At 67.6% G+C, this 18428-nt stretch overlaps 8 non-coding genes across 8 annotated transcripts; all 8 read left to right on the forward strand.

The window, feature by feature from the left end:
- The first annotated feature begins 632 nt into the window (after window positions 1–632).
- Window positions 633–751, forward strand: LOC141412749 (5S ribosomal RNA). Its single transcript, XR_012437591.1, has one exon. It is a non-coding gene; the product is annotated as a 5S ribosomal RNA (ribosomal RNA).
- A 2158-nt stretch (window positions 752–2909) lies between these two features.
- On the forward strand, window positions 2910–3028 carry LOC141412574 (5S ribosomal RNA). Its single transcript, XR_012437416.1, has one exon. It is a non-coding gene; the product is annotated as a 5S ribosomal RNA (ribosomal RNA).
- A 2156-nt stretch (window positions 3029–5184) lies between these two features.
- Window positions 5185–5303, forward strand: LOC141412430 (5S ribosomal RNA). The gene has a single exon (XR_012437270.1). It is a non-coding gene; the product is annotated as a 5S ribosomal RNA (ribosomal RNA).
- Window positions 5304–7448: 2145 nt separating this feature from the next.
- LOC141412237 (5S ribosomal RNA) lies at window positions 7449–7567 on the forward strand. Its single transcript, XR_012437076.1, has one exon. It is a non-coding gene; the product is annotated as a 5S ribosomal RNA (ribosomal RNA).
- A 2145-nt stretch (window positions 7568–9712) lies between these two features.
- Window positions 9713–9831, forward strand: LOC141412239 (5S ribosomal RNA). The gene has a single exon (XR_012437078.1). It is a non-coding gene; the product is annotated as a 5S ribosomal RNA (ribosomal RNA).
- A 2145-nt stretch (window positions 9832–11976) lies between these two features.
- LOC141412952 (5S ribosomal RNA) lies at window positions 11977–12095 on the forward strand. Its single transcript, XR_012437794.1, has one exon. It is a non-coding gene; the product is annotated as a 5S ribosomal RNA (ribosomal RNA).
- Window positions 12096–14236: 2141 nt separating this feature from the next.
- LOC141412240 (5S ribosomal RNA) lies at window positions 14237–14355 on the forward strand. The gene has a single exon (XR_012437079.1). It is a non-coding gene; the product is annotated as a 5S ribosomal RNA (ribosomal RNA).
- Window positions 14356–16514: 2159 nt separating this feature from the next.
- On the forward strand, window positions 16515–16633 carry LOC141412562 (5S ribosomal RNA). Its single transcript, XR_012437404.1, has one exon. It is a non-coding gene; the product is annotated as a 5S ribosomal RNA (ribosomal RNA).
- The last annotated feature ends 1795 nt before the right edge of the window (window positions 16634–18428 follow it).

The following is an 18428-nucleotide window of genomic DNA, read 5'->3' on the forward strand; positions in this document are numbered from 1 at the left end:
CCCCGGGTCGGAGGAGATGGCTTTGGCTGTGTTTGGTTTTGTTTCTTCTTCCCAAGATCCCGGGTGTGAAAGGGGCCAGAGGTGAAGTCCTGGGCTGGAAAGCCTCACGATTCAGCCCCGCAGCCCCAGGCCCTGAGTGTGGAGGAGGGAGGAGCGGGTCGGCGAAGGGCGCGGCTGCCGTTTTCCTGATGGGCTGGAGGGGCAGTGGCGCTTTCCGGACGAAGAGGGCCGGAAGGGTCCCCGAGACCTCCGCTGGGAGCCACGCACCCACCCAAGGATACGGCTCCAGGAGGCGACGGAGGAGGGCGGCTGCTTGCCCTGGCCCGAGCTGTGCGTCCCCCGCCTTGGCCACAGCAGTGGACATTCCCAGAAGAACAAGCGCCCGAGAGCACTGAGAAATTTTCCCCCGAGAAAACTTGACCCTCGTCCTGGCAGCAGGACACCTCGGGAAGAAAGCCACCCAGCGGCCACCTGGGCGAGACCGGCTGCCCGAGCAGGCGCGCGGGGCCTCTGGCCGCTGGCCCCGGGCTGCCAGCCCCCACCCGGACTCCCAGCCGTGCCAGCAGAGCAGCGTGGAGACGCACGCCGGGGCCCTCGGCAGGCTCTTGGGGCTCCCGGAGGCGGCGGCTAGCGTCTACGGCCATACCACCCTGAACGCGCCCGATCTGGTCTGATCTCGGAAGCTAAGCAGGGTCGGGCCTGGTTAGTACTTGGATGGGAGACCGCCTGGGAATACCGGGTGCTGTAGGCTTTTGCTCCTCCCTCCCTCGCTGCTCCTTTTGTCTTCGGGGACTTCGCCACCACCCCCCCCCCCACCACCACCCCCAGCACCACAACCACCACCACCACCACAACGACCCACCGTGACCACGACCCCGACCCCGTCCGGGCCACCCGCCAGACCCACGCACACCGAATCCTCACAGCTACGTCCCCGAATCCTCTCCCCTCCCCACACTCTCCTGGGGCGCGCGCCCGTGACACGGGTCACCAGCGAGGTTGGTCCCCGGCCACGTTGGGGACCGCTGCCCAACTGCCCTCCAGGCGGGCGGGGAGGGACGTGCGGAAGCCATGAGAAAGTGGGTCCTGCACCCCAGCGGGCCCCACAGCGGGACGCGCCACACCTGGGCTCGCCACAAGGTGGTGCACTGGGTCCAGGGCAAGACGCCAGGGGACAGAGAAGAAGGGAGCCTCAGTCGGGTGCTGCTCCACGTCGCGCTCCGTCGCTCAACCCAAGACAGGGCAGCCAGCGCGCGACCTCTACGTGGGATCCCGCCTCCCACGGCTGAGCCTGCGGTCACAGGGACAGAGGGCGCAGGCCGCCAGAGCTCGGGATGCCAGCGGCAGCTCCCCGTCCCGCTCAAAGGGAGTGAGGGCCGCCGCTGGCGCCCAGTCGCCTGTGCCACCCTCCGGGTCTCAAAGCACTCCTCAGTCAGCTCAAGGACCGGGGCCACCTGGCCTTCGGGGTCACATGGGCTTGGGCACGACGGAAGGGACCGCTTGCCCCCGTGGAACAGACATTCTCCCCGTGGACAACCTCAGGTGCCGGGACCCTCTGCTCCGCCTTGGAAAACCCACCTTCTGCAATGTATGCCCAACGCAATCAGGCCGAGCAGATTGACCCCCTCGGCCCGGCCCCAGTGTGTGATGGGGCTCTGTGCGTGAGGGCTTGCTCTTCCCCACCTACACCAGGCACGGCATCTAACACACACACACACACACACACACACACACACACACACACACCACGCAGAGACACCCAGACCACGCACGCACGCACGGGGACGCACCCTCCTCTCCCCCACCCCACACACGAGCAGCCGAAGGACAAGAGGGTATGGCTGGGGCCTGAGCGGGAACAAGCGAAGCCTTGGTTTGCGGCCCCTCGGCCAACTGCATCAGGATTTTTGTCTGGGCTCGGAGGCCAGAGGATCTCTGCCATTTGCTAGCAGGGCCAGGGATGGCAGGAGGGTGGGTACGGGGCTCAGCCAGGGCCAGTTCTGCTGGCACGATCCTGTAGCACGTGGCCGCGTAGCACGGGGCCGGGTCTGAAGGAGGCCAAGCAGGGGCACAAGACCCAGCAGCGGCACAGGGAAGAGGCCCAGGGCACCCAGGAGCAGACGAGACCCGGGAGTCGTGCGTGCTTGGCGTGGCCGCGGGCCCCGTGACGCCCGAGGACTCGAGTGCTCAGCCCCGTGTAGTGGCCGCGAAGGCCTGCCTGGGAGAAACGCCCTGGGAGGCCGGCAGGAACCCGGGATCGGAAGGGATGTGGAGGGGCCCCGGGTCGGAGGAGATGGCTTTGGCTGTGTTTGGTTTTGTTTCTTCTTCCCAAGATCCCGGGTGTGAAAGGGGCCAGAGGTGAAGTCCTGGGCTGGAAAGCCTCACGATTCAGCCCCGCAGCCCCAGGCCCTGAGTGTGGAGGAGGGCGGAGCGGGTCGGCGAAGGGCGCGGCTGCCGTTTTCCTGATGGGCTGGAGGGGCAGTGGCGCTTTCCGGACGAAGAGGGCCGGAAGGGTCCCCGAGACCTCCGCTGGGAGCCACGCACCCACCCAAGGATACGGCTCCAGGAGGCGACGGAGGAGGGCGGCTGCTTGCCCTGGCCCGAGCTGTGCGTCCCCCGCCTTGGCCACAGCAGTGGACATTCCCAGAAGAACAAGCGCCCGAGAGCACTGAGAAATTTTCCCCCGAGAAAACTTGACCCTCGTCCTGGCAGCAGGACACCTCGGGAAGAAAGCCACCCAGCGGCCACCTGGGCGAGACCGGCTGCCCGAGCAGGCGCGCGGGGCCTCTGGCCGCTGGCCCCGGGCTGCCAGCCCCCACCCGGACTCCCAGCCGTGCCAGGAGAGCAGCGTGGAGACGCACGCCGGGGCCCTCGGCAGGCTCTTGGGGCTCCCGGAGGCGGCGGCTAGCGTCTACGGCCATACCACCCTGAACGCGCCCGATCTCGTCTGATCTCGGAAGCTAAGCAGGGTCGGGCCTGTTTAGTACTTGGATGGGAGACCGCCTGGGAATACCGGGTGCTGTAGGCTTTTGCTCCTCCCTCCCTCGCTGCTCCTTTTGTCTTCGGGGACTTCGCCACAACCCACCCCCACCACCACCACCCCCAGCACCACCACCACCACCACCACAACGACCCACCGTGACCACGACCCCGACCCCGTCCGGGCCACCCGCCAGACCCACGCACACCGAATCCTCACAGCTACGTCCCCGAATCCTCTCCCCTCCCCACACTCTCCTGGGGCGCGCGCCCGCGACACGGGTCACCAGCGAGGTTGGTCCCAGGCCACGTTGGGGACCGCTCCCCAACTGCCCTCCAGGCGGGCGGGGAGGGACGTGCGGAAGCCATGAGAAAGTGGGTCCTGCACCCCAGCGGGCCCCACAGCGGGACGCGCCACACCTGGGCTCGCCACAAGGTGGTGCACTGGGTCCAGGGCAAGACGCCAGGGGACAGAGAAGCAGGGAGCCTCAGTCGGGTGCTGCTCCACGTCGCGCTCCGTCGCTCAACTCAAGACAGGGCAGCCAGCGCGCGACCTCTACGTGGGATCCCGCCTCCCACGGCTGAGCCTGCGGTCACAGGGACAGAGGGCGCAGGCCGCCAGAGCTCCGGATGCCAGCGGCAGCTCCCCGTCCCGATCAAAGGGAGGGAGGGCCGCCGCTGGCGCCCAGTCGCCTGTGCCACCCTCCGGGTCTCAAAGCACTCCTCAGTCAGCTCAAGGACCGGGGCCACCTGGCCTTCGGGGTCACATGGGCTTGGGCACGACGGAAGGGACCACTTGCCCCCGTGGAACAGACATTCTCCCCGTGGACAACCTCAGGTGCCGGGACCCTCTGCTCCGCCTTGGAAAACCCACCTTCTGCAATGTATGCCCAACGCAATCAGGCCGAGCAGATTGACCCCCTCGGCCCGGCCCCAGTGTGTGATGGGGCTCTGTGCGTGAGGGCTTGCTCTTCCCCACCTACACCAGGCACGGCATCTAACACACACACACACACACACACGCACACACACACACACACACCACGCAGAGACACCCAGACCACGCACGCACGCACGGGGACGCACCCTCCTCTCCCCCACCCCACACACGAGCAGCCGAAGGACAAGAGGGTATGGCTGGGGCCTGAGCGGGAACAAGCGAAGCCTTGGTTTGCGGCCCCTCGGCCAACTGCATCAGGATTTTTGTCTGGGCTCGGAGGCCAGAGGATCTCTGCCATTTGCTAGCAGGGCCAGGGATGGCAGGAGGGTGGGTACGGGGCTCAGCCAGGGCCAGTTCTGCTGGCACGATCCTGTAGCACGTGGCCGCGTAGCACGGGGCCGGGTCTGAAGGAGGCCAAGCAGGGGCACAAGACCCAGCAGCGGCACAGGGAAGAGGCCCAGGGCACCCAGGAGCAGACGAGACCCGGGAGTCGTGCGTGCTTGGCGTGGCCGCGGGCCCCGTGACGCCCGAGGACTCGAGTGCTCAGCCCCGTGTAGTGGCCGCGAAGGCCTGCCTGGGAGAAACGCCCCGGGAGGCCGGCAGGAACCCGGGATCGGAAGGGATGTGGAGGGGCCCCGGGTCGGAGGAGATGGCTTTGGCTGTGTTTGGTTTTGTTTCTTCTTCCCAAGATCCCGGGTGTGAAAGGGGCCAGAGGTGAAGTCCTGGGCTGGAAAGCCTCACGATTCAGCCCCGCAGCCCCAGGCCCTGAGTGTGGAGGAGGGCGGAGCGGGTCGGCGAAGGGCGCGGCTGCCGTTTTCCTGATGGGCTGGAGGGGCAGTGGCGCTTTCCGGACGAAGAGGGCCGGAAGGGTCCCCGAGACCTCCGCTGGGAGCCACGCACCCACCCAAGGATACGGCTCCAGGAGGCGACGGAGGAGGGCGGCTGCTTGCCCTGGCCCGAGCTGTGCGTCCCCCGCCTTGGCCACAGCAGTGGACATTCCCAGAAGAACAAGCGCCCGAGAGCACTGAGAAATTTTCCCCCGAGAAAACTTGACCCTCGTCCTGGCAGCAGGACACCTCGGGAAGAAAGCCACCCAGCGGCCACCTGGGCGAGACCGGCTGCCCGAGCAGGCGCGCGGGGCCTCTGGCCGCTGGCCCCGGGCTGCCAGCCCCCACCCGGACTCCCAGCCGTGCCAGGAGAGCAGCGTGGAGACGCACGCCGGGGCCCTCGGCAGGCTCTTGGGGCTCCCGGAGGCGGCGGCTAGCGTCTACGGCCATACCACCCTGAACGCGCCCGATCTCGTCTGATCTCGGAAGCTAAGCAGGGTCGGGCCTGGTTAGTACTTGGATGGGGGACCGCCTGGGAATACCGGGTGCTGTAGGCTTTTGCTCCTCCCTCCCTCGCTGCTCCTTTTGTCTTCGGGGACTTCACCACCACCCCCCCCACCACCACCACCACCCCCAGCACCACCACCACCACCACCACCACAACGACCCACCGTGACCACGACCCCGACCCCGTCCGGGCCACCCGCCAGACCCACGCACACCGAATCCTCACAGCTACGTCCCCGAATCCTCTCCCCTCCCCACACTCTCCTGGGGCGCGCGCCCGCGACACGGGTCACCAGCGAGGTTGGTCCCAGGCCACGTTGGGGACCGCTCCCCAACTGCCCTCCAGGCGGGCGGGGAGGGACGTGCGGAAGCCATGAGAAAGTGGGTCCTGCACCCCAGCGGGCCCCACAGCGGGACGCGCCACACCTGGGCTCGCCACAAGGTGGTGCACTGGGTCCAGGGCAAGACGCCAGGGGACAGAGAAGCAGGGAGCCTCAGTCGGGTGCTGCTCCACGTCGCGCTCCGTCGCTCAACCCAAGACAGGGCAGCCAGCGCGCGAACTCTACGTGGGATCCCGCCTCCCACGGCAGAGCCTGCGGTCACAGGGACAGAGGGCGCAGGCCGCCAGAGCTCCGGATGCCAGCGGCAGCTCCCCGTCCCGCTCAAAGGGAGGGAGGGCCGCCGCTGGCGCCCAGTCGCCTGTGCCACCCTCCGGGTCTCAAAGCACTCCTCAGTCAGCTCAAGGACCGGGGCCACCTGGCCTTCGGGGTCACATGGGCTTGGGCACGACGGAAGGGACCGCTTGCCCCCGTGGAACAGACATTCTCCCTGTGGACAACCTCAGGTGCTGGGAACCTCTGCTCCGCCTTGGAAAACCCACCTTCTGCAATGTATGCCCAACGCAATCAGGCCGAGCAGATTGACCCCCTCGGCCCGGCCCCAGTGTGTGATGGGGCTCTGTGCGTGAGGGCTTGCTCTTCCCCACCTACACCAGGCACGGCATCTAACACACAAACACACACACACACACACCACGCAGAGACACCCAGACCACGCACGCACGCACGGGGACGCACCCTCCTCTCCCCCACCCCACACACGAGCAGCCGAAGGACAAGAGGGTATGGCTGGGGCCTGAGCGGGAACAAGCGAAGCCTTGGTTTGCGGCCCCTCGGCCAACTGCATCAGGATTTTTGTCTGGGCTCGGAGGCCAGAGGATCTCTGCCATTTGCTAGCAGGGCCAGGGATGGCAGGAGGGTGGGTACGGGGCTCAGCCAGGGCCAGTTCTGCTGGCACGATCCTGTAGCACGTGGCCACGTAGCACGGGGCCGGGTCTGAAGGAGGCCAAGCAGGGGCACAAGACCCAGCAGCGGCACAGGGAAGAGGCCCAGGGCACCCAGGAGCAGACGAGACCCGGGAGTCGTGCGTGCTTGGCGTGGCCGCGGGCCCCGTGACGCCCGAGGACTCGAGTGCTCAGCCCCGTGTAGTGGCCGCGAAGGCCTGCCTGGGAGAAACGCCCCGGGAGGCCGGCAGGAACCCGGGATCGGAAGGGATGTGGAGGGGCCCCGGGTCGGAGGAGATGGCTTTGGCTGTGTTTGGTTTTGTTTCTTCTTCCCAAGATCCCGGGTGTGAAAGGGGCCAGAGGTGAAGTCCTGGGCTGGAAAGCCTCACGATTCAGCCCCGCAGCCCCAGGCCCTGAGTGTGGAGGAGGGCGGAGCGGGTCGGCGAAGGGCGCGGCTGCCGTTTTCCTGATGGGCTGGAGGGGCAGTGGCGCTTTCCGGACGAAGAGGACCGGAAGGGTCCCCGAGACCTCCGCTGGGAGCCACGCACCCACCCAAGGATACGGCTCCAGGAGGCGACGGAGGAGGGCGGCTGCTTGCCCTGGCCCGAGCTGTGCGTCCCCCGCCTTGGCCACAGCAGTGGACATTCCCAGAAGAACAAGCGCCCGAGAGCACTGAGAAATTTTCCCCCGAGAAAACTTGACCCTCGTCCTGGCAGCAGGACACCTCGGGAAGAAAGCCACCCAGCGGCCACCTGGGCGAGACCGGCTGCCCGAGCAGGCGCGCGGGGCCTCTGGCCGCTGGCCCCGGGCTGCCAGCCCCCACCCGGACTCCCAGCCGTGCCAGGAGAGCAGCGTGGAGACGCACGCCGGGGCCCTCGGCAGGCTCTTGGGGCTCCCGGAGGCGGCGGCTAGCGTCTACGGCCATACCACCCTGAACGCGCCCGATCTCGTCTGATCTCGGAAGCTAAGCAGGGTCGGGCCTGGTTAGTACTTGGATGGGAGACCGCCTGGGAATACCGGGTGCTGTAGGCTTTTGCTCCTCCCTCCCTCGCTGCTCCTTTTGTCTTCGGGGACTTCGCCACCACCCCCCCCACCACCACCACCACCCCCAGCACCACCACCACCACCACCACCACAACGACCCACCGTGACCACGACCCCGACCCCGTCCGGGCCACCCGCCAGACCCACGCACACCGAATCCTCACAGCTACGTCCCCGAATCCTCTCCCCTCCCCACACTCTCCTGGGGCGCGCGCCCGCGACACGGGTCACCAGCGAGGTTGGTCCCAGGCCACGTTGGGGACCGCTCCCCAACTGCCCTCCAGGCGGGCGGGGAGGGACGTGCGGAAGCCATGAGAAAGTGGGTCCTGCACCCCAGCGGGCCCCACAGCGGGACGCGCCACACCTGGGCTCGCCACAAGGTGGTGCACTGGGTCCAGGGCAAGACGCCAGGGGACAGAGAAGCAGGGAGCCTCAGTCGGGTGCTGCTCCACGTCGCGCTCCGTCGCTCAACCCAAGACAGGGCAGCCAGCGCGCGACCTCTACGTGGGATCCCGCCTCCCACGGCAGAGCCTGCGGTCACAGGGACAGAGGGCGCAGGCCGCCAGAGCTCCGGATGCCAGCGGCAGCTCCCCGTCCCGCTCAAAGGGAGGGAGGGCCGCCGCTGGCGCCCAGTCGCCTGTGCCACCCTCCGGGTCTCAAAGCACTCCTCAGTCAGCTCAAGGACCGGGGCCACCTGGCCTTCGGGGTCACATGGGCTTGGGCACGACGGAAGGGACCGCTTGCCCCCGTGGAACAGACATTCTCCCCGTGGACAACCTCAGGTGCCGGGACCCTCTGCTCCGCCTTGGAAAACCCACCTTCTGCAATGTATGCCCAACGCAATCAGGCCGAGCAGATTGACCCCCTCGGCCCGGCCCCAGTGTGTGATGGGGCTCTGTGCGTGAGGGCTTGCTCTTCCCCACCTACACCAGGCACGGCATCTAACACACACACACACACACACACACACCACGCAGAGACACCCAGACCACGCACGCACGCACGGGGACGCACCCTCCTCTCCCCCACCCCACACACGAGCAGCCGAAGGACAAGAGGGTATGGCTGGGGCCTGAGCGGGAACAAGCGAAGCCTTGGTTTGCGGCCCCTCGGCCAACTGCATCAGGATTTTTGTCTGGGCTCGGAGGCCAGAGGATCTCTGCCATTTGCTAGCAGGGCCAGGGATGGCAGGAGGGTGGGTACGGGGCTCAGCCAGGGCCAGTTCTGCTGGCACGATCCTGTAGCACGTGGCCGCGTAGCACGGGGCCGGGTCTGAAGGAGGCCAAGCAGGGGCACAAGACCCAGCAGCGGCACAGGGAAGAGGCCCAGGGCACCCAGGAGCAGACGAGACCCGGGAGTCGTGCGTGCTTGGCGTGGCCGCGGGCCCCGTGACGCCCGAGGACTCGAGTGCTCAGCCCCGTGTAGTGGCCGCGAAGGCCTGCCTGGGAGAAACGCCCCGGGAGGCCGGCAGGAACCCGGGATCGGAAGGGATGTGGAGGGGCCCCGGGTCGGAGGAGATGGCTTTGGCTGTGTTTGGTTTTGTTTCTTCTTCCCAAGATCCCGGGTGTGAAAGGGGCCAGAGGTGAAGTCCTGGGCTGGAAAGCCTCACGATTCAGCCCCGCAGCCCCAGGCCCTGAGTGTGGAGGAGGGCGGAGCGGGTCGGCGAAGGGCGCGGCTGCCGTTTTCCTGATGGGCTGGAGGGGCAGTGGCGCTTTCCGGACGAAGAGGACCGGAAGGGTCCCCGAGACCTCCGCTGGGAGCCACGCACCCACCCAAGGATACGGCTCCAGGAGGCGACGGAGGAGGGCGGCTGCTTGCCCTGGCCCGAGCTGTGCGTCCCCCGCCTTGGCCACAGCAGTGGACATTCCCAGAAGAACAAGCGCCCGAGAGCACTGAGAAATTTTCCCCCGAGAAAACTTGACCCTCGTCCTGGCAGCAGGACACCTCGGGAAGAAAGCCACCCAGCGGCCACCTGGGCGAGACCGGCTGCCCGAGCAGGCGCGCGGGGCCTCTGGCCGCTGGCCCCGGGCTGCCAGCCCCCACCCGGACTCCCAGCCGTGCCAGGAGAGCAGCGTGGAGACGCACGCCGGGGCCCTCGGCAGGCTCTTGGGGCTCCCGGAGGCGGCGGCTAGCGTCTACGGCCATACCACCCTGAACGCGCCCGATCTCGTCTGATCTCGGAAGCTAAGCAGGGTCGGGCCTGGTTAGTACTTGGATGGGAGACCGCCTGGGAATACCGGGTGCTGTAGGCTTTTGCTCCTCCCTCCCTCGCTGCTCCTTTTGTCTTCGGGGACTTCGCCACCACCCCCCCCACCACCACCACCACCCCCAGCACCACCACCACCACCACCACCACAACGACCCACCGTGACCACGACCCCGACCCCGTCCGGGCCACCCGCCAGACCCACGCACACCGAATCCTCACAGCTACGTCCCCGAATCCTCTCCCCTCCCCACACTCTCCTGGGGCGCGCGCCCGCGACACGGGTCACCAGCGAGGTTGGTCCCAGGCCACGTTGGGGACCGCTCCCCAACTGCCCTCCAGGCGGGCGGGGAGGGACGTGCGGAAGCCATGAGAAAGTGGGTCCTGCACCCCAGCGGGCCCCACAGCGGGACGCGCCACACCTGGGCTCGCCACAAGGTGGTGCACTGGGTCCAGGGCAAGACGCCAGGGGACAGAGAAGCAGGGAGCCTCAGTCGGGTGCTGCTCCACGTCGCGCTCCGTCGCTCAACCCAAGACAGGGCAGCCAGCGCGCGACCTCTACGTGGGATCCCGCCTCCCACGGCAGAGCCTGCGGTCACAGGGACAGAGGGCGCAGGCCGCCAGAGCTCCGGATGCCAGCGGCAGCTCCCCGTCCCGCTCAAAGGGAGGGAGGGCCGCCGCTGGCGCCCAGTCGCCTGTGCCACCCTCCGGGTCTCAAAGCACTCCTCAGTCAGCTCAAGGACCGGGGCCACCTGGCCTTCGGGGTCACATGGGCTTGGGCACGACGGAAGGGACCGCTTGCCCCCGTGGAACAGACATTCTCCCCGTGGACAACCTCAGGTGCCGGGACCCTCTGCTCCGCCTTGGAAAACCCACCTTCTGCAATGTATGCCCAACGCAATCAGGCCGAGCAGATTGACCCCCTCGGCCCGGCCCCAGTGTGTGATGGGGCTCTGTGCGTGAGGGCTTGCTCTTCCCCACCTACACCAGGCACGGCATCTAACACACACACACACACACACACACACCACGCAGAGACACCCAGACCACGCACGCACGCACGGGGACGCACCCTCCTCTCCCCCACCCCACACACGAGCAGCCGAAGGACAAGAGGGTATGGCTGGGGCCTGAGCGGGAACAAGCGAAGCCTTGGTTTGCGGCCCCTCGGCCAACTGCATCAGGATTTTTGTCTGGGCTCGGAGGCCAGAGGATCTCTGCCATTTGCTAGCAGGGCCAGGGATGGCAGGAGGGTGGGTACGGGGCTCAGCCAGGGCCAGTTCTGCTGGCACGATCCTGTAGCACGTGGCCGCGTAGCACGGGGCCGGGTCTGAAGGAGGCCAAGCAGGGGCACAAGACCCAGCAGCGGCACAGGGAAGAGGCCCAGGGCACCCAGGAGCAGACGAGACCCGGGAGTCGTGCGTGCTTGGCGTGGCCGCGGGCCCCGTGACGCCCGAGGACTCGAGTGCTCAGCCCCGTGTAGTGGCCGCGAAGGCCTGCCTGGGAGAAACGCCCCGGGAGGCCGGCAGGAACCCGGGATCGGAAGGGATGTGGAGGGGCCCCGGGTCGGAGGAGATGGCTTTGGCTGTGTTTGGTTTTGTTTCTTCTTCCCAAGATCCCGGGTGTGAAAGGGGCCAGAGGTGAAGTCCTGGGCTGGAAAGCCTCACGATTCAGCCCCGCAGCCCCAGGCCCTGAGTGTGGAGGAGGGCGGAGCGGGTCGGCGAAGGGCGCGGCTGCCGTTTTCCTGATGGGCTGGAGGGGCAGTGGCGCTTTCCGGACGAAGAGGACCGGAAGGGTCCCCGAGACCTCCGCTGGGAGCCACGCACCCACCCAAGGATACGGCTCCAGGAGGCGACGGAGGAGGGCGGCTGCTTGCCCTGGCCCGAGCTGTGCGTCCCCCGCCTTGGCCACAGCAGTGGACATTCCCAGAAGAACAAGCGCCCGAGAGCACTGAGAAATTTTCCCCCGAGAAAACTTGACCCTCGTCCTGGCAGCAGGACACCTCGGGAAGAAAGCCACCCAGCGGCCACCTGGGCGAGACCGGCTGCCCGAGCAGGCGCGCGGGGCCTCTGGCCGCTGGCCCCGGGCTGCCAGCCCCCACCCGGACTCCCAGCCGTGCCAGGAGAGCAGCGTGGAGACGCACGCCGGGGCCCTCGGCAGGCTCTTGGGGCTCCCGGAGGCGGCGGCTAGCGTCTACGGCCATACCACCCTGAACGCGCCCGATCTCGTCTGATGTCGGAAGCTAAGCAGGGTCGGACCTGGTTAGTACTTGGATGGGAGACCGCCTGGGAATACCGGGTGCTGTAGGCTTTTGCTCCTCCCTCCCTCGCTGCTCCTTTTGTCTTCGGGGACTTCGCCACCACCCCCCCACCACCACCACCACCCCCAGCACCACCACCACCACCACCACAACGACCCACCGTGACCACGACCCCGACCCCGTCCGGGCCACCCGCCAGACCCACGCACACCGAATCCTCACAGCTACGTCCCCGAATCCTCTCCCCTCCCCACACTCTCCTGGGGCGCGCGCCCGCGACACGGGTCACCAGCGAGGTTGGTCCCAGGCCACGTTGGGGACCGCTCCCCAACTGCCCTCCAGGCGGGCGGGGAGGGACGTGCGGAAGCCATGAGAAAGTGGGTCCTGCACCCCAGCGGGCCCCACAGCGGGACGCGCCACACCTGGGCTCGCCACAAGGTGGTGCACTGGGTCCAGGGCAAGACGCCAGGGGACAGAGAAGCAGGGAGCCTCAGTCGGGTGCTGCTCCACGTCGCCCTCCGTCGCTCAACCCAAGACAGGGCAGCCAGCGCGCGACCTCTACGTGGGATCCCGCCTCCCACGGCAGAGCCTGCGGTCACAGGGACAGAGGGCGCAGGCCGCCAGAGCTCCGGATGCCAGCGGCAGCTCCCCGTCCCGCTCAAAGGGAGGGAGGGCCGCCGCTGGCGCCCAGTCGCCTGTGCCACCCTCCGGGTCTCAAAGCACTCCTCAGTCAGCTCAAGGACCGGGGCCACCTGGCCTTCGGGGTCACATGGGCTTGGGCACGACGGAAGGGACCACTTGCCCCCGTGGAACAGACATTCTCCCCGTGGACAACCTCAGGTGCCGGGACCCTCTGCTCCGCCTTGGAAAACCCACCTTCTGCAATGTATGCCCAACGCAATCAGGCCGAGCAGATTGACCCCCTCGGCCCGGCCCCAGTGTGTGATGGGGCTCTGTGCGTGAGGGCTTGCTCTTCCCCACCTACACCAGGCACGGCATCTAACACACACACACACACACACACACACCACGCAGAGACACCCAGACCACGCACGCACGCACGGGGACGCACCCTCCTCTCCCCCACCCCACACACGAGCAGCCGAAGGACAAGAGGGTATGGCTGGGGCCTGAGCGGGAACAAGCGAAGCCTTGGTTTGCGGCCCCTCGGCCAACTGCATCAGGATTTTTGTCTGGGCTCGGAGGCCAGAGGATCTCTGCCATTTGCTAGCAGGGCCAGGGATGGCAGGAGGGTGGGTACGGGGCTCAGCCAGGGCCAGTTCTGCTGGCACGATCCTGTAGCACGTGGCCGCGTAGCACGGGGCCGGGTCTGAAGGAGGCCAAGCAGGGGCACAAGACCCAGCAGCGGCACAGGGAAGAGGCCCAGGGCACCCAGGAGCAGACGAGACCCGGGAGTCGTGCGTGCTTGGCGTGGCCGCGGGCCCCGTGACGCCCGAGGACTCGAGTGCACAGCCCCGTGTAGTGGCCGCGAAGGCCTGCCTGGGAGAAACGCCCCGGGAGGCCGGCAGGAACCCGGGATCGGAAGGGATGTGGAGGGGCCCCGGGTCGGAGGAGATGGCTTTGGCTGTGTTTGGTTTTGTTTCTTCTTCCCAAGATCCCGGGTGTGAAAGGGGCCAGAGGTGAAGTCCTGGGCTGGAAAGCCTCACGATTCAGCCCCGCAGCCCCAGGCCCTGAGTGTGGAGGAGGGCGGAGCGGGTCGGCGAAGGGCGCGGCTGCCGTTTTCCTGATGGGCTGGAGGGGCAGTGGCGCTTTCCGGACGAAGAGGACCGGAAGGGTCCCCGAGACCTCCGCTGGGAGCCACGCACCCACCCAAGGATACGGCTCCAGGAGGCGACGGAGGAGGGCGGCTGCTTGCCCTGGCCCGAGCTGTGCGTCCCCCGCCTTGGCCACAGCAGTGGACATTCCCAGAAGAACAAGCGCCCGAGAGCACTGAGAAATTTTCCCCCGAGAAAACTTGACCCTCGTCCTGGCAGCAGGACACCTCGGGAAGAAAGCCACCCAGCGGCCACCTGGGCGAGACCGGCTGCCCGAGCAGGCGCGCGGGGCCTCTGGCCGCTGGCCCCGGGCTGCCAGCCCCCACCCGGACTCCCAGCCGTGCCAGGAGAGCAGCGTGGAGACGCACGCCGGGGCCCTCGGCAGGCTCTTGGGGCTCCCGGAGGCGGCGGCTAGCGTCTACGGCCATACCACCCTGAACGCGCCCGATCTCGTCTGATCTCGGAAGCTAAGCAGGGTCGGGCCTGGTTAGTACTTGGATGGGAGACCGCCTGGGAATACCGGGTGCTGTAGGCTTTTGCTCCTCCCTCCCTCGCTGCTCCTTTTGTCTTCGGGGACTTCGCCACCACCCCCCCCACCACCACCACCACCCCCAGCACCACCACCACCACCACCACCACAACGACCCACCGTGACCACGACCCCGACCCCGTCCGGGCCACCCGCCAGACCCACGCACACCGAATCCTCACAGCTACGTCCCCGAATCCTCTCCCCTCCCCACACTCTCCTGGGGCGTGCGCCCGCGACACGGGTCACCAGCGAGGTTGGTCCCAGGCCACGTTGGGGACCGCTCCCCAACTGCCCTCCAGGCGGGCGGGGAGGGACGTGCGGAAGCCATGAGAAAGTGGGTCCTGCACCCCAGCGGGCCCCACAGCGGGACGCGCCACACCTGGGCTCGCCACAAGGTGGTGCACTGGGTCCAGGGCAAGACGCCAGGGGACAGAGAAGCAGGGAGCCTCAGTCGGGTGCTGCTCCACGTCGCGCTCCGTCGCTCAACCCAAGACAGGGCAGCCAGCGCGCGACCTCTACGTGGGATCCCGCCTCCCACGGCAGAGCCTGCGGTCACAGGGACAGAGGGCGCAGGCCGCCAGAGCTCCGGATGCCAGCGGCAGCTCCCCGTCCCGCTCAAAGGGAGGGAGGGCCGCCGCTGGCGCCCAGTCGCCTGTGCCACCCTCCGGGTCTCAAAGCACTCCTCAGTCAGCTCAAGGACCGGGGCCACCTGGCCTTCGGGGTCACATGGGCTTGGGCACGACGGAAGGGACCGCTTGCCCCCGTGGAACAGACATTCTCCCCGTGGACAACCTCAGGTGCCGGGACCCTCTGCTCCGCCTTGGAAAACCCACCTTCTGCAATGTATGCCCAACGCAATCAGGCCGAGCAGATTGACCCCCTCGGCCCGGCCCCAGTGTGTGATGGGGCTCTGTGCGTGAGGGCTTGCTCTTCCCCACCTACACCAGGCACGGCATCTAACACACACACACACACACACACACACACACACACACACACCACGCAGAGACACCCAGACCACGCACGCACGCACGGGGACGCACCCTCCTCTCCCCCACCCCACACACGAGCAGCCGAAGGACAAGAGGGTATGGCTGGGGCCTGAGCGGGAACAAGCGAAGCCTTGGTTTGCGGCCCCTCGGCCAACTGCATCAGGATTTTTGTCTGGGATCGGAGGCCAGAGGATCTCTGCCATTTGCTAGCAGGGCCAGGGATGGCAGGAGGGTGGGTACGGGGCTCAGCCAGGGCCAGTTCTGCTGGCACGATCCTGTAGCACGTGGCCGCGTAGCACGGGGCCGGGTCTGAAGGAGGCCAAGCAGGGGCACAAGACCCAGCAGCGGCACAGGGAAGAGGCCCAGGGCACCCAGGAGCAGACGAGACCCGGGAGTCGTGCGTGCTTGGCGTGGCCGCGGGCCCCGTGACGCCCGAGGACTCGAGTGCTCAGCCCCGTGTAGTGGCCGCGAAGGCCTGCCTGGGAGAAACGCCCCGGGAGGCCGGCAGGAACCCGGGATCGGAAGGGATGTGGAGGGGCCCCGGGTCGGAGGAGATGGCTTTGGCTGTGTTTGGTTTTGTTTCTTCTTCCCAAGATCCCGGGTGTGAAAGGGGCCAGAGGTGAAGTCCTGGGCTGGAAAGCCTCACGATTCAGCCCCGCAGCCCCAGGCCCTGAGTGTGGAGGAGGGCGGAGCGGGTCGGCGAAGGGCGCGGCTGCCGTTTTCCTGATGGGCTGGAGGGGCAGTGGCGCTTTCCGGACGAAGAGGACCGGAAGGGTCCCCGAGACCTCCGCTGGGAGCCACGCACCCACCCAAGGATACGGCTCCAGGAGGCGACGGAGGAGGGCGGCTGCTTGCCCTGGCCCGAGCTGTGCGTCCCCCGCCTTGGCCACAGCAGTGGACATTCCCAGAAGAACAAGCGCCCGAGAGCACTGAGAAATTTTCCCCCGAGAAAACTTGACCCTCGTCCTGGCAGCAGGACACCTCGGGAAGAAAGCCACCCAGCGGCCACCTGGGCGAGACCGGCTGCCCGAGCAGGCGCGCGGGGCCTCTGGCCGCTGGCCCCGGGCTGCCAGCCCCCACCCGGACTCCCAGCCGTGCCAGGAGAGCAGCGTGGAGACGCACGCCGGGGCCCTCGGCAGGCTCTTGGGGCTCCCGGAGGCGGCGGCTAGCGTCTACGGCCATACCACCCTGAACGCGCCCGATCTCGTCTGATCTCGGAAGCTAAGCAGGGTCGGGCTTGGTTAGTACTTGGATGGGAGACCGCCTGGGAATACCGGGTGCTGTAGGCTTTTGCTCCTCCCTCCCTCGCTGCTCCTTTTGTCTTCGGGGACTTCGCCACCACCCCCCCACCACCACCACCACCCCCAGCACCACCACCACCACCACCACAACGACCCACCGTGACCACGACCCCGACCCCGTCCAGGCCACCCGCCAGACCCACGCACACCGAATCCTCACAGCTACGTCCCCGAATCCTCTCCCCTCCCCACACTCTCCTGGGGCGCGCGCCCGCGACACGGGTCACCAGCGAGGTTGGTCCCAGGCCACGTTGGGGACCGCTCCCCAACTGCCCTCCAGGCGGGCGGGGAGGGACGTGCGGAAGCCATGAGAAAGTGGGTCCTGCACCCCAGCGGGCCCCACAGCGGGACGCGCCACACCTGGGCTCGCCACAAGGTGGTGCACTGGGTCCAGGGCAAGACGCCAGGGGACAGAGAAGCAGGGAGCCTCAGTCGGGTGCTGCTCCACGTCGCGCTCCGTCGCTCAACCCAAGACAGGGCAGCCAGCGCGCGACCTCTACGTGGGATCCCTCCTCCCACGGCAGAGCCTGCGGTCACAGGGACAGAGGGCGCAGGCCGCCAGAGCTCCGGATGCCAGCGGCAGCTCCCCGTCCCGCTCAAAGGGAGGGAGGGCCGCCGCTGGCGCCCAGTCGCCTGTGCCACCCTCCGGGTCTCAAAGCACTCCTCAGTCAGCTCAAGGACCGGGGCCACCTGGCCTTCGGGGTCACATGGGCTTGGGCACGACGGAAGGGACCGCTTGCCCCCGTGGAACAGACATTCTCCCCGTGGACAACCTCAGGTGCCGGGACCCTCTGCTCCGCCTTGGAAAACCCACCTTCTGCAATGTATGCCCAACGCAATCAGGCCGAGCAGATTGACCCCCTCGGCCCGGCCCCAGTGTGTGATGGGGCTCTGTGCGTGAGGGCTTGCTCTTCCCCACCTACACCAGGCACGGCATCTAACACACACACACACACACACACACACACACACACACACACCACACAGAGACACCCAGACCACGCACGCACGCACGGGGACGCACCCTCCGCTCCCCCACCCCACACACGAGCAGCCGAAGGACAAGAGGGTATGGCTGGGGCCTGAGCGGGAACAAGCGAAGCCTTGGTTTGCGGCCCCTCGGCCATCTGCATCAGGATTTTTGTCTGGGCTCGGAGGCCAGAGGATCTCTGCCATTTGCTAGCAGGGCCAGGGATGGCAGGAGGGTGGGTACGGGGCTCAGCGAGGGCCAGTTCTGCTGGCACGATCCTGTAGCACGTGGCCGCGTAGCACGGGGCCGGGTCTGATGGAGGCCAAGCAGGGGCACAAGACCCAGCAGCGGCACAGGGAAGAGGCCCAGGGCACCCAGGAGCAGACGAGACCCGGGAGTCGTGCGTGCTTGGCGTGGCCGCGGGCCCCGTGACGCCCGAGGACTCGAGTGCTCAGCCCCGTGTAGTGGCCGCGAAGGCCTGCCTGGGAGAAACGCCCCGGGAGGCCGGCAGGAACCCGGGATCGGAAGGGATGTGGAGGGGCCCCGGGTCGGAGGAGATGTCTTTGGCTGTGTTCGGTTTTGTTTCTTCTTCCCAAGATCCCAGGTGTGAAAGGGGCCAGAGGTGAAGTCCTGGGCTGGAAAGCCTCACGATTCAGCCCCGCAGCCCCAGGCCCTGAGTGTGGAGGAAGGCGGAGCGGGTCGGCGAAGGGCGCGGCTGCCGTTTTCCTGATTTGCTGGAGGGGCAGTGTCGCTTTCCGGACGGAGAGGACCGGAAGGGTCCCCGAGACCTCCGCTGGGAGCCACGCACCCACC

Source organism: Castor canadensis, chromosome 10 (genome assembly GCF_047511655.1).
Source record: "Castor canadensis chromosome 10, mCasCan1.hap1v2, whole genome shotgun sequence".
In the NCBI taxonomy this organism is placed as follows: domain Eukaryota; kingdom Metazoa; phylum Chordata; class Mammalia; order Rodentia; family Castoridae; genus Castor; species Castor canadensis.